Source organism: Pseudoliparis swirei, chromosome 17 (genome assembly GCF_029220125.1).
Source record: "Pseudoliparis swirei isolate HS2019 ecotype Mariana Trench chromosome 17, NWPU_hadal_v1, whole genome shotgun sequence".
Classification (NCBI taxonomy): Eukaryota; Metazoa; Chordata; class Actinopteri; order Perciformes; family Liparidae; genus Pseudoliparis; species Pseudoliparis swirei.
In genome coordinates this window covers 8,700,181-8,713,962 of record NC_079404.1, presented here as the reverse complement: position 1 = coordinate 8,713,962, position 13,782 = coordinate 8,700,181, and the positions used below count along the sequence as shown (strand labels likewise).

At 43.6% G+C, this 13,782-nt stretch overlaps 1 protein-coding gene across 2 annotated transcripts in view; it reads right to left on the bottom strand.

The window, feature by feature from the left end:
• macrod2 (mono-ADP ribosylhydrolase 2) overlaps positions 1–13,782 on the bottom strand; it is a 431,365-nt gene that overhangs the window by 350,765 nt on the left and 66,818 nt on the right. The window lies entirely within an intron of this gene.

The following is a 13,782-nucleotide window of genomic DNA, read 5'->3' as shown; positions in this document are numbered from 1 at the left end:
TGACGCCCCACGGTCTTTATTCCTCCGTCATTATATTCCCGGTAACACCGGGTATACAGCCGGGACCGCTGGACACCAACACACCTGCTAGCAGACTGTCACGCTCGTAGCTCGTGCTAGCTACGAGCTAGCTTAAGCATGGTTATAATGGCTAATTTATTATTTCTTGGCCTACTTTTATGAATGCAAGACTTGCAGTCAACGTTCCGGTACTAATCTAAGTTCAGGCTGCTCGTCATAATCGGTCTCCACGTGTTCAGGGGGACCGGTGACGGTCTCCCCGTCGCGCCCAGCATGACGCTGGTGTGCTCGACACGGGCTCACGTAGTCACACACGGCCAGGGTTGCCAGGTCTGTGTGACAAAACCAGCCCAAAAACCAGCCCAATATAAGAACTCAAAATATGCCCGTGCCAAACCATATACACTGCTTTTAAAGTCCATGTCCAGTACCGCTGCTAACCATGTTGGTGTCCTAAGCATAACTCCTTCATGATGGGGGGGGGGGGGCAAGTGACTTTTTTTCGTCAGGCGCCGGCACCAGAGCTCTGCGGCGCGCGCGAGACGGAGATCGGAGTCGTGTTAACGCGACACGTAGAGACAGAATGACATGCTGCTGTAGAGACGACCAACAACAAACGTATTGGAAGCTCATTCTGCACATGCGTTAAATGCGTTAAAAAAAAGTAACTAATTAATCCTGTAATTTAATCATAACGCGTTAACGCGTTATTTTTCACAGCACTAATATATATATATATATACAGGACTGTCTCAGAAAATTAGAATATTGTGATGAAGTTCTTTATTTTCTGTAATGCAATTCAAAAAACAAAAATGTCATGCATTCTGGATTCATTACAAATCAACTGAAATATTGCAAGCCTTTTATTCTTTTAATATTGCTGATTATGGCTTACAGCTTAAGAAAACTCAAATATCCTATCTCTAAATATTAGAATATCATGAAAAAGTATACTAGTAGGGTATTAAACAAATCACTTGAATTGTCTAATTAACTCGAAACACCTGCAAGGGTTTCCTGAGCCTTGACAAACACTCAGCTGTTATAAATCTTTTTTTTTACTTGGTCTGAGGAAATATTAAAATTTTATGAGATAGGATTTTAGTTTTCTTAAGCTGTAAACCATAATCAGCTATATTAAAAGAATAAAAGGCTTGCAATATTTCAGTTGATTTGTAATGAATCCAGAATGCATGACATTTTTGTTTTTTGAATTGCATTACAGAAAATAAAGAACTTTATCACAATATTCTAATTTTCTGAGACAGTCCTGTATATATGGTTCTTTGAAATAAGTTTTTTTGAGAAATCATAGGTTAGGGCACTTATAAACTAGATAGCTTCAGCCTCGACCCTTTCGGTCAGCCACTTTCTTCTTTTGTTGAATTCTGATTGTTGTATATTTTGCTGATCGAAATAAACTAAACTAAAATAAACTAAACTAAACTAAACTAAGGGGTTAAAAGGGCCCCATTTGTGAATCCCACAGAACCAAACCCACCCCGGGATGGGGTGTAGGAGTAATCACACGAGGTGATTCTCGCCAAACCGTCCCACCCCGTTGGGGAGGTCGGCGATTCATAATCATACTCGCCTATGAATCGCTCCTCCCGTGTAGGCGATTCTGAACCGCCTATCGCCCACCTCTCCTGTGAGATTCACAAATCCCTGCTGCTTTGCTGGAAATCACTTCTACTTACAGACTCTGGTTCGGGGCTCCGTGACGTCACTAGCACCAAAGTGCTTAGATGTCACGTGACAATGTTTCCATGGTGACGGACAAGGTCGCGGAGATCGAAGGCACTGCGCGGATGTGTCGGCGTGTACGTGCTGATCTGGAGTTAGTTTGGTAGGATTTGGGTATAAATAAATTATTTCATTTAAAATATGTATTTTTATTTAAAGATATTCATGTAATTTGCATGCAAAATAGGTCTACCCGAATCAGCGGACAAAAAATTCAACCCGCGGCAACACTTCAAAAGTAGCCCAATTCCGCGGAAAACCGCGGACCTGGCAACACTGCACACGGCGCAGCCTCCGCTGTCAAAGTTAAATGATAGGCTATCGTAACCTGCTGACAGGGCGGAGTCACCAGAGAAGTTCACAACAATAGTTTTTTTCAATTTTAATCGGCTCAGGCACCGGAAAGAAGCACCGAAATGTGCGTTGCGTTTCGGTCCGGGTAATACCGGTTGTATTGGAACCGGTACCATATTGGCACCGGGTTTCGGTACCCAACCCTACTCAAAATACTCCTTGGGTTTATTTTTGTATTGTTCTGTTTCATTATTATCCCATCATTTGTTTGTTTGATTGTTCATTTGTTTTGTTCTACTCTTAACTTTGCACTAATGTGAACTGCCCTGGAGTAAGAAAGAAGGCCATATGGGGACATGTTTTATATATTCATGTCTCAAAAAATGGTCTCGGTGCACAATCTAAAAATTCTTGATGGTGAAAAACATACTGCATTGTTATCCTTCTCAATGACCTGAACTCTGAGGTCTTAAGTTAATAGCCGTAAACCCACATCTCTCCTTTCAAGACAAAGTGAACTATTTAACAATAACCAAGATACTGTTCTTGAAACCCAGTTTTCCACTCCATAGGCAGATGGCCGAGCAACATCTGCTTGAGGCTGCTGTTCTTCTTCCGTGCGGTGAAGCCATGTGTGACTTATCCGATTGGCCAAAGAGAGAAATGTCACAGTAGAGTAGAAGTCGGCTGTGGAGAGATTGGACTCTAGGGTTTGATGAACCTCCCAGGCACTGGGGCAACAGAAAACTAATGACGAGGCACCATATGGAGAGTGGTGCAGGCAGACCCTGATGGGGATGCCCGTCTCTGCAGAGGACAAAGTATATATACACTGCCCTGGGCTCCAGGCAGCACACTTAATGACATGGCTGCAGCTCACCACGGCAAGGGCCCATGAAGAGGTACGCATGCAAAAGCAGTAAAACAGCCTATTAGCCCATTTTGCAAATGCATCCAACAGAACATCTTGTGAAAGCTTGCATGAAGTTAATCTATTTCAGATTGTACTCACTACACTCTAGAGCTGACCATACTCCCACACAAAATAATAAGTATTCAGTTTGTATGACAACAAATATTGCATACCCACACTCACACACCCACAAGCTCTTAACACAGGGAGAGCTTTAATTACAGTAAGTGGAGCAGCTAAAAGCAGCACACGCTATCCAAACTTTAAGTATACACTAAGTCTGGCCTTTACAGTAAATATATATCCCATTAACTTGAAATTAAAGCAAACAGACGGTCTACTTTTAAAATACTAAAAATAATAGCTTCCATATCAACACTGTGAACAGTTCTTTGTTCGTTGACTGTTCAGTACTATTTGATCTGAGTAAAGTAAAAAGAAAACAAAAAGATAAAACCTTGGATTAGTGGTAGTTTTTCTTTATTACTCTGAAGTAAAAGAAGCATCTTTATCAGAGGTAACATTTATCACACTTTTTAAAGTGGCCTTCTACAGAAACATAAAATAAACACAATGAGCGATGATCTGTTTTCAGGTAAATTATTAAACAAAAAGGCGTATAGTTTTGTCACTGCTATTAACGGCTTTCACAGCATCAGCTTCTCGCTGAATGAGAGAACCTCTTAAATTGTCTCAAGTGTTATTTTGGAGCTAGAAAGACTAAACATGTTGTACCGATAAGATCACTGCAGTTTCTCCTGCTAGGACAGCATTGTTTTATATTATTGATGAGCTTTTGTGATTTAGTTAATAACTTTATAGCTCTAACAATGAGCAAATCGCTCTCACATTTCCACTCACCTGTGTGATAAATTACAGTTTAGCTGAATGGTGAAAGGAGCGTGCTGTTGTTCTGACTTTCACTAAAAATAATACATTAACCAGAGCAGCTTTGTGCAGTTTGGCTGACAAAAGTATGAAGCAAAATTGATGAACCCGTCTGCTGACGACCCTGTGTGACCTCACTTATCACTCACGACCCTTGACCCATCCGTCCCTTTAAACAGTTCTTTAATCACTCTTATGTTCTCACTGAAGCCAGACACGTCTTTAAACAACACAAGATGTCACATTCATTTGTCTCCTGTGTGACACTCGCAGAACCTGTTTGTCTTTTTTGTAACCTAGAGATTAAAACTAATGGTGGCAGCTACACTGTCTGCCCCAAGCCTATTGTGATGTACTGGTCAGGCAGTCGGTGACATTTGCATTTCTATAGATGCTCAAATCAAAGCGCCCGTAGATGACCTCACCATGTCCAATAGCTGAGCATGGTTCTTCTCCGTCAACACCATTAGCGGGATGGAAAAAAAAAGCACACGGCTTGTGACCCTATAACTGATTAGATGTCAGTGAGTTAAGGTCACACTCAGTTCAAGGATGAAAAATGGATGCATATCGGTGCCCCCAAAACATAGCCAGTCATCGGGAATTCTGATTGGCAACCTGTCCACCAAAAGGATGCTTAGCTCAGGAGAAACCCCTCTAGCATTCAATACAGGCCCTTCGAAAACATGGACGCCAGAAATGATGGGCAAAAGCATTAAGAAAAAAAGGTCAGCTGTTTAGCTAATGGCTTTATTGTCCTCAAAACCATACAGAGGCTCACAGCACAAGGAGTTGATACAGAGGACCAATTTGAGTTCTTTTGATTTGGTATCAACATGTGTAGGCATGCTCAACTGTGTCAACTGTGGCACCTTAAAAACACTGTACTAAATCAGAGACTGCTCGGATTTGACAAAAATAATTATTAAAGTTTAATATTATTGTCTCATACTAGTAAATTGTCATAATATGGAGAAAAAGTAGATGGCTTGTTTTTCTCTATAACGTGTTTACCACAGAACAAGAACCCCTTCTTTTCAAATCTTGTAAAATTAATAAACAAACGTGCTTAGACTAAAACTTAGACTAAAGAGCCCAAAACAACCGCACCTACAAAACAAAAATAAAAGGGGTGCTTGCCGTTCCCGCTCCCTCACATCCTGTTGCACACAGCTTGCACATCAAACAGAGCCCTGAATTAATTGCCTCTAAATGCTGAGTTGTGCTGAGGTCAGAAGCCAAACCCAGGCTCGGCCTCCCACAAAGTCTGCCCTCCAGCCAATAAGTCACATTGACAAAAACTGTGTGTTCATGTTTATAAGGGATAACAAAATTGCTGCAAAAGTGCTTATGGTTCGTTCACATACTTCTGAATCAAATCCCTAATGTGCCGTTACGACTGCAAACATGCTTGTAAATGTCTAGGTGTGGTCCCAGATGTACACGCTAATTAGAGTATATGATTGGTATGCCAGTTTGGAGACGGAGCCTCAAAGGCATCTCAGACAGACATGTGACTGATTGTGTACATTTCACAATGAACAGAAGGAGGTGGGAGCTGACAGCCTAAGGGGACAGGATGTTTTTGATATGGAAGTCATCTTCATCGCTCATTCGTGATCCCATTCGACAATCAGAGGCTCAGGCTAACCCATGAACATGTCTGCATGACAGAGAGTAATTCTGAATGTAATAGGAATGATGACTGCTTGCCCTGTCATGTGAAAGTGTGCACATTGTTCACACATCTAATTGAAACAAAAGTGTAAGGACGCAAGCAGCACAACCAGCCCCCCCCCCCCCAGACTGCCTTGTGACTATGTTGCTCTCAGTCACAGGCTCAGTCAGGTCTGGCTGTAGAAGAGAGGAGCAGCTAAAAACCGTCCAGTGAGAGACGTATCAGTGTGATGTGCTCCAATGTGGGGGTGTTGTCCCCCCGCTGTCCTCCAGGCCAAGACCCCCTCCATCTCCTCACATTACTCAGTGACCTGAAACCATGGGGCCAAAAAAACCTCACCGGCTCCTCCGTCTTCTTAATGAATCCAATTTTTTGCCTGAGAGCACAAGGCGTGGCCATACATCCATCGCAACTCTAAATTATCTGACATTAATACAAATTAACAGGAGCTACCACCATCAAGACTATGCCGCCCCACCATGGCAGACAGCGACAACACATCTATATCGCTGTATGAAGACAGCCACTTCTTTCCCTCAAAATACAGTCAATAATCTCATTTAAAACAGGCTATAACCAAAACAAATGCAGAGGGGCTGATTGGTGTACGTGCCATTACACTATGAATTATACACAATATGTTATGAACATATCCATATAATTGACTCTGCTCTATGGCAGCCATTAATTCCTGTCCTCCATTAAGTGGTTTAAATGATCTTGTAAGAGGCCATACATCTCCCGATGCCCTTTATGAGATCAACACCACGTTCCCCTTAGAACTTAATCGACCCTCAATCCCATTTGTCCGTGAAGTCTGATTCAGGGGAATAATTATTTCATTCCAAAAGGTTCTGAGGAATCCAACTTGTCCATTACCCCCAGTAGAGCTGCAGCAGAGAGGCCAAAGCTCCTCTTCGATCCATTCTCTTCTCCAGCTATAAACGTGAGTACAATATGTGCATGCCAATGTGCATCGGTCTGCAGCTCATTATTTCCAGATGTTGACAGCCTCATCGCATGCACGTTCAGTCTCCTTTGTGAACCCATTGCCTGCGCGTCGTACTGAAGCTGTGGGTTGTATCCGCAGTGTCGTCTGCAGTGGCCTTGTTCGCTTTCTGAGAGAAACCACAGAAAATGCAGCTCCCCCGCATAGTCAGCTAATCAGCAGTGACTGTAAATGTTCCACGCTGAGCAACAAACACCACGGTCTTCACCAAGTCTACTAAATGCCATTGAAGTAACAAGGAGGTCCTTATAAATGATATCAATTACATTGTGAGGCTCTGATTCCCCCGCTCATATGCATGACTTTCTTCTCCCAAGATGTTTTGTAGATGAAGGCCGAGCAGGCCACAACTCCACCTCAGCTGGTCTGATATGACCCCTTTGACAGTTTGACCTTCGGGGAAGGCTAGGTCCATCTCTCCAGAGAACTTCCTCAGTCTCCTCGTTTAGTCACACAACAGCTCCTCCAAACTCCCACTGCGGCGAGCACGCAGACGTTCGCTCAAGGGTAGCAAAGTTTTGGTACTTCTCCAAGAGGTGTGGAATTCTGCAGTGTCAGCATCTTTTAGAAGTGTAAACCTGTCACCATTCATGACGACACCAGAAAGAGAATGCAAACACTACAAGGCATCGTTGTTTTGCAGTCTTCAAGCACCTTGACATGGGATCACTGCATGCAGCGAAGGGGTAACATCCCTGACCCGGTGCAGGCAACCACCGCAAAGGGTTATCAACATTTCACGTGGACTTGGTGCACTCGCACAGTTTCAGTCAGTTCCCAAACTCTATGAGACAGAGTTGGTGGAGCTGCTTTGGCAGCGTCTAAAAACGTGAAGGCAGTTAGTGGGCTTTCCCCGCTTTCAGAAGTGTGGAAAAGTGACAGCAGTGTTGTCCTGTAACGATACAAGTTATGCACACAATGCTGCAGCGGGCTGAGAGACTGCAGTTAGATGAATACCCCCCCCCCCCTCCCACCCACCCACCGCACCATCCAAACACACACAGTGAAAAAAGAAAAAGTTAAGAGGAAAAAGTGTTGGGGGGGAAGCCACCAATGGGCAGGGCAGGGTGGTGGGCTGTGGGATTAATTAAAAGCTGCTGTCACTGTGGTGTGCTGGTGACACGCAGTCACACGATTACTGAGATCTCTGTGTGAGAGGAATCTGCTCCCACAACTCATTTCCTCCCCATAGAGGGGGGAGCAAAATGGGGCTGTTGTACAAAATACCAAGAAAGAGACTCATTTTTCATTTAATGGAATTTAAGAATTTAAAAAGGAAGGAAAGGGCAAACAGGGGCGAGGGGTGGAAGAAGCAGGATGAGGACGAGGGGAAATTATTTTGTTTTTGAATAAAAGTCTGCACAATCTATTTCAATTGAGTGGTACACTGGGCTGGTGGGAGGGAGAGGTCAAAGGATCTAAGCCACTGTAATCCCAAACTTGCCACTGCTTAAAACCTGCTCAAGTTAACATCGTGATGTGCATGTCTATAGACACGATGACACTCACACGGCTTAAAGTAACATCTGGCAACACAACCTTATCTAACTTTCCACTTATTTCTTGGGTTGCTTAGTAATCCCTTTGTTGCGACCAATATACTGAACACAACTAATCTAGTGCTGGGATGGTAAACCAAGTTTTTCTTAATAGTAAAAGAAATTCATCGTTTAAGAGGGTAAGATAACGGTTTCACTCTTTTTTTTAATAATCACAATAGTCAATTGCTGCCGTACAGTCATCCACATCTTAAACTATATGTTAAATAAATCTACAAAGAAGCCATGCAAACATGGAAATTAAATATTTAAATATAAAGTTGAGTAAAAAAAGGTGCCTGAAAGAATATATAAATAAAGTATGTAATGGTTGGAGAGATTGTTGGAGAGCTTTAGGGCAATATAAGGGGAATCATACGGTGCTGAAATACAGGGTTATGGTGCAGGAAGCTTTGCAGCAGCACAAGATCCTTTGGTAAGCAGAGCTTGGTTGTCTTGATATCTTTACATTTACGTTCTCTTTCCCGACCGACAGCAGCAGGGTTTATGCATAGAAAGCACTGTCAGATTCTAGCACTAAAGTCTGCACTCTTTGAGGATTGTACTTGTGGATTCATGAAATGCAATCATAGCTGGGTTGAGAAGTGAAATAACATTGTGAAATTGTGACATTTTTAAAGTCGCCAGATATTCTTATTTTAGTGAGAGTGAGACATCCAGTGCTAAAGATTACACCCCGGCCACAGATGTCATTAACAACCATTCTTATTAAAGGTGATAACTATGAGGAGGACGGAAATGCGGTTTATTAATTCTCACTTCACTCTTACTGGAGAGGGCATGTGAGGGCATGTGAATACACTCGGGAAGTTGGGGAAATGGTTCTGTTCATGTACCTGGTCTCAGTTTGGCATCTGTTTCATCAGGGGGAAATAATCACACTACAATAAATGATATCCAATTTTCCCCCACTTGTGAGACTCTTCCCCTTACTACCTAAAAAATTCAGAGATTATGTGCACCTCACAAATTAAAGCTCTTCAGGAGTCGGGTGAAAATGTAATACAACCGCGGGCTTTAAGGCTACCAATTATTCATCTCTTTTAATATGCAGACATTTCATTTAAACAAAAACTTAGGCAGAGGGGGAAAGTTTCCATTTTCAGAAAACACTGCTGGGAATGCTGGCAGGCCCATTCTTCATTATCTAATTATGCTGGATTATTATGAGCTAGAGACACAATTGACGGAGAAGACATGCATTGATGGAAGTCGTGTACTAATGAAATCAGGAGATGCCAGGAAATGCATGCTGAACCGATGATGTAAATATAGAGGGATTCTACTGTGTGGGGCAGGGGCCAACCAAAAGCATCGCGCGTCGGCGGAAAATACAAGAAAAACAGAAATAAGGAGTTGTCTTTCTTTTTTTTATTACAAGGGACAAGGCTGAACTTGAGGCAGCCATACTTTGTATACTTACATCTGTCCACCACATATTCCCAGTGTTTTGGGCCGGCAGCATACGGACAAATGTCCCCAGATTGTTGCTAATGTGACAAGGGTGATGGCTTTTGTGTGGAGTCACCAGAAGTTGTCAATGGCACCACGAGCTCGGTCATCAATCACCCAGTCGCCTGGTTGTGTGCATGCGTGACATGAGGGCAGGGTCGCAATGGAAGGGGGTGGAGCCCTTTAACATGGACTCTCGCTCCAGGAGCCCCAATGGACTTGAATGAAGAGGTCCCGCACATTCATCGTTACTAGGTCACTAATCAAATCATGTTGATAGCTATGGATTGCACACGGGACAACAGAATTCATTTAGCATCCCCTCACCTCTATTGTCTCTTTGCCAGGGCATCAGTTGGGTCTGGGATAAATAAGTAACCCCCTTTTCTTCCCAATTTATTTGAATCCCTTCAAATGAATAGCATGCCTTGTGGGAGAAAGGCATGAATTAAACAACAATGAGAGTAGGTAATTTGGAACTTCTGACAAGATAGTTGTCACTCCAAGAAAATCTATGCAAATGCAAATCATCAGCATGAGCCAGATGGTCATGCTTTTTGGCAAATTCACTGAGTAAGGCATAAGTAATGTTCCACATTACAAATGTGGCCTGAGTATTATTGTACAACACTTTCACAAACAAAAAAAGGGTCTGCTGAGGTGAGAAACCGTCCATTCATCACTGGAGGTGATCATTTGTTTGTTGGTCCCCTGAGGTGACTAAACACAACACCCTGGCACTATGTCAGAGGGACTGTGTGGGTGTGGGCGCACACACACGAAGGTGTGTGTCTTTCATACATATACCACAGCCCCAAGGGGATCCAGTGCCTTTGCTCGGTAGCATTTTAATTAATCCTGTGATGACAGAGTGGATCTGGCAGGTTATGTATGTCAGGGGTGAGAGAGTCGTGAGCAGAGAGGAACACAACAGGGGGGTTAATGCCAAACCGACCAAAAGGGAGAACGCAGCGAGCAGCAAGTCCACTCTTGGACAGGAGCTCATTCTGGGGTCACCCGCCAACTCCATAACCGCACAAAGCCAGCGTCTGTCGCGTGGCTAGATACGGAAAACACATGGCCTCAGTTGACTCTGGTAAATGTTATGCATTTTTAATGACTACAATATAATCAAACATTCACGTATGTTTAAACCTCTTTTATTACTGGGTTAAAATGTACCGGTTGGCGCTTCTCTTATGCTTGCTCATTCCCCTGACTCCTGGTCTTGTCCTGGAGTGCAGTTCATTTTAGCAGCGTTAATGTGTATTTGACAGAGCATAGAAGATGTATTATCACCATGGGTTTCTTTGCTTTATGGAAATTGTCCTTTCAATGACCAATTGAGCACACATTTGAGCCCACATTTCACACAGTGTGATTTGAATATAAAGTTGGCCATGCATTTACATCAACGAAATAAATCCTTGAGAAATGTAAATCTTCCTAGAGTATGATTAATTGAAACCTTTTATTTGACGACCTTTGTTGCGTGCCCTGTGTGTGGCACCACGGTGGGTGACTGCCCTCTTTGGCGGTGAAACTCAATGCGGGGCAACTCGTCCATGCCGAATCATGTCCAGACAGAATGCTAAACACTGTGAAGGTGAACAGTGTCCTGACGTAGGAATTGTATTTAAGAGTCAAAATGAGAATCGTTTAAAATCGATAAGTGCAATAAATGCAGAAGAATTTGTCCGGGTAACAAATATCTCGGCATGAAGAAAGGAGAATCACTGAGTCTCACAGTAGTCAGAGGCACTTGCAGTGTAAGATCAATTGGAAACACAAGAAATACATAGGGAACTCTGGTATAGAATATGCATTTTTTCCTTATGCCTTTTCTGCCAATCAGTAGCATTGTTACAATTGGGAGTACGAATGCCATTGCTATTTTTCTCTTTAGCACATGGGGTACTCAAATGAATAAATCTGCCACTCCAGCGCCCAAGGCTGCAGTCCGTCTGTCTTTCAGCTGAAGATTGAAATATACACGGGTCATGTGCAATAGAGCCAGTCATTTTAACAGAAAAATACAGAGAAAGTGTAGGGCACGAGGCACCACTGCTATCTGTAGAACAAATGGCTGACGCATTGACTGGATACTCAAACAAGACAATGCTCCTAATTGGATGCCTGTCATCTAGGAGACAGCAATTAGCTGGTTATATAGCAGATTGCAGAGGCTTTTGAAAAGAAGCAACGGTTTCTCACTTAGCTGTTGTGAAATGAGAGAGTCACTGAGGAATGTCTGTCGTGAAGGCCTCTTTTGTTGAGGCTCAAGTGTGTAAGTGAGTTGAGTATACCGTCAGAGTGCTTCTTTCAAACTACCACACGATCATGGCCGCAAGTAGAGACCGCCAGCAAAAGAAGATTAGAAAAACAAAATAAATATATGAGTGACAGACCCATGAGATTGGCTCATTGGAACCAGTCACAGAACACTACTGACTCAAAGAAGAACCTGAACAACATGCAACTCAGTCAGCTAACCAGTAGAACGTAAATACATTTTCACACTCCCATTGTCTATATTTTCAAATCTAAATTATACAGAGTAGTGTGTCTAAAGGAAACCATCTTTAACTAATTGTAAATAGTGCGGAGACACTGAGCGGAACACTAAGAAAGAAAGGAAAACAACAACAGTTAAGAGAAAAGAGTACGACAAAAGGGACAGTTTTATAACCATGCACAGCCTTTGTGACTCTGCCTTCAAGGAGGAGAGATTAAGCACAACCTCCCGCGTGCGTGCGTCAACATGTCAACATGTCAGCATGTCAGCATCGACTCAGCTCGGCGAGAGGACGACAAAGGATGTAAATATAGGAGAACAGACATGTAAGCCGCCTCACACGGGGAGGAACATCATGGATACTATTGCATACATAGGCCCCAGTGACAGGGGAAGAAATATGCATTACAGCACCAAGATAAACCCGTGACAAACACATGTGTGAGGTGCCCGAGGCGCAAGGTGTGATACATTCAATCAGGGGATAATAGAGACAATACCACATGCCCCTTGTGATGGTCATTCTGGCATCACCCTCCAGGCATGCACACTTCAAAATGTTAAGCTGACAATTTATTAAACTCCAGGGGTTTATTTTACCACTGGAAGTTCTCTTAAATTTCCTCTTTTATCCCTTTATTATTCCTCTACGTTCTAACCTATTCAAGAAGCTGCTGAGATCAACTTTTACTTGACAATGAAGAGAAATGGTTGACCTTGTTTCTGCGGATGACATTGTGCTTCATGAATGGACTCTCAGTGACTGACTCATAATTCACCATAATAATCCAACTGATCTTCTCTTTTCCACAGGTGGCGGCACGAATCTCTGCCTGTCTGACCGACATCGCTCAGTGGATGTCTGCACACCACCTAAAAATCAACCCTGACAAGACCGAGCTACTATTCCTTCTAGGGAAAGGCTTTTTCACCCACGACCTGACGACCACCTTCACCAGCTCTGTGTTGGCCCCCGACTGCCAGGAACCTCGGGGTGACACAAGACAGTCAACTCTCCCTGACGGCCAACATCACTGCGACAGCGCGTTCCTGTAGGTACATGCTGCACAACATCAGGAGAATACGTCCTCTTCTTACTCAGAAGGCGGCGCAGGTTCTGATCCAGGCTCTGGTCATTTCACGCCTTGACTACTGCAACTCCCTCCTGGCTGGTCTACCTGCTAAGGCCATCCGACCTCTGCAGCTCATCCAGAATGCAGCAGCTCGACTGGTCTTCAGCCTCCCGAAATTCACCCACACCACTCCGCTCCTCCGCTCTCTCCACTGGTTACCGGTGGCTGCCCGCATCCGCTTCAAAACACTGGTTCTGGCGTACCGTGCTCTGAACGGATCGGGCCCCGTCTACATCCGGGATATGGTCACACCGTACAACCCGGCACGTTCGCTCCGCTCGGCAACAGCCAACCGACTTGTGACTCCTGCACCTCGAGCTAATCACTCTACATCCAGACTGTTTGCTGTCCTGGCTCCTCAGTGGTGGAACGAGCTCCCCACTGACACCAGGACAGCAGAAAGTCTCTACAGCTTTCGCCGGAAACTAAAAACACATCTTTTCCGACTATATCTGGATTAAAACACAGATTTGCACTTCAGTGGCACTTAAATAGCTCTTATTGTGGTACTTTTGTAGTTCGACTATGTTGAGGAAATGTTACTTTCTGTATTCTTGTTGTTCTTAGTTTG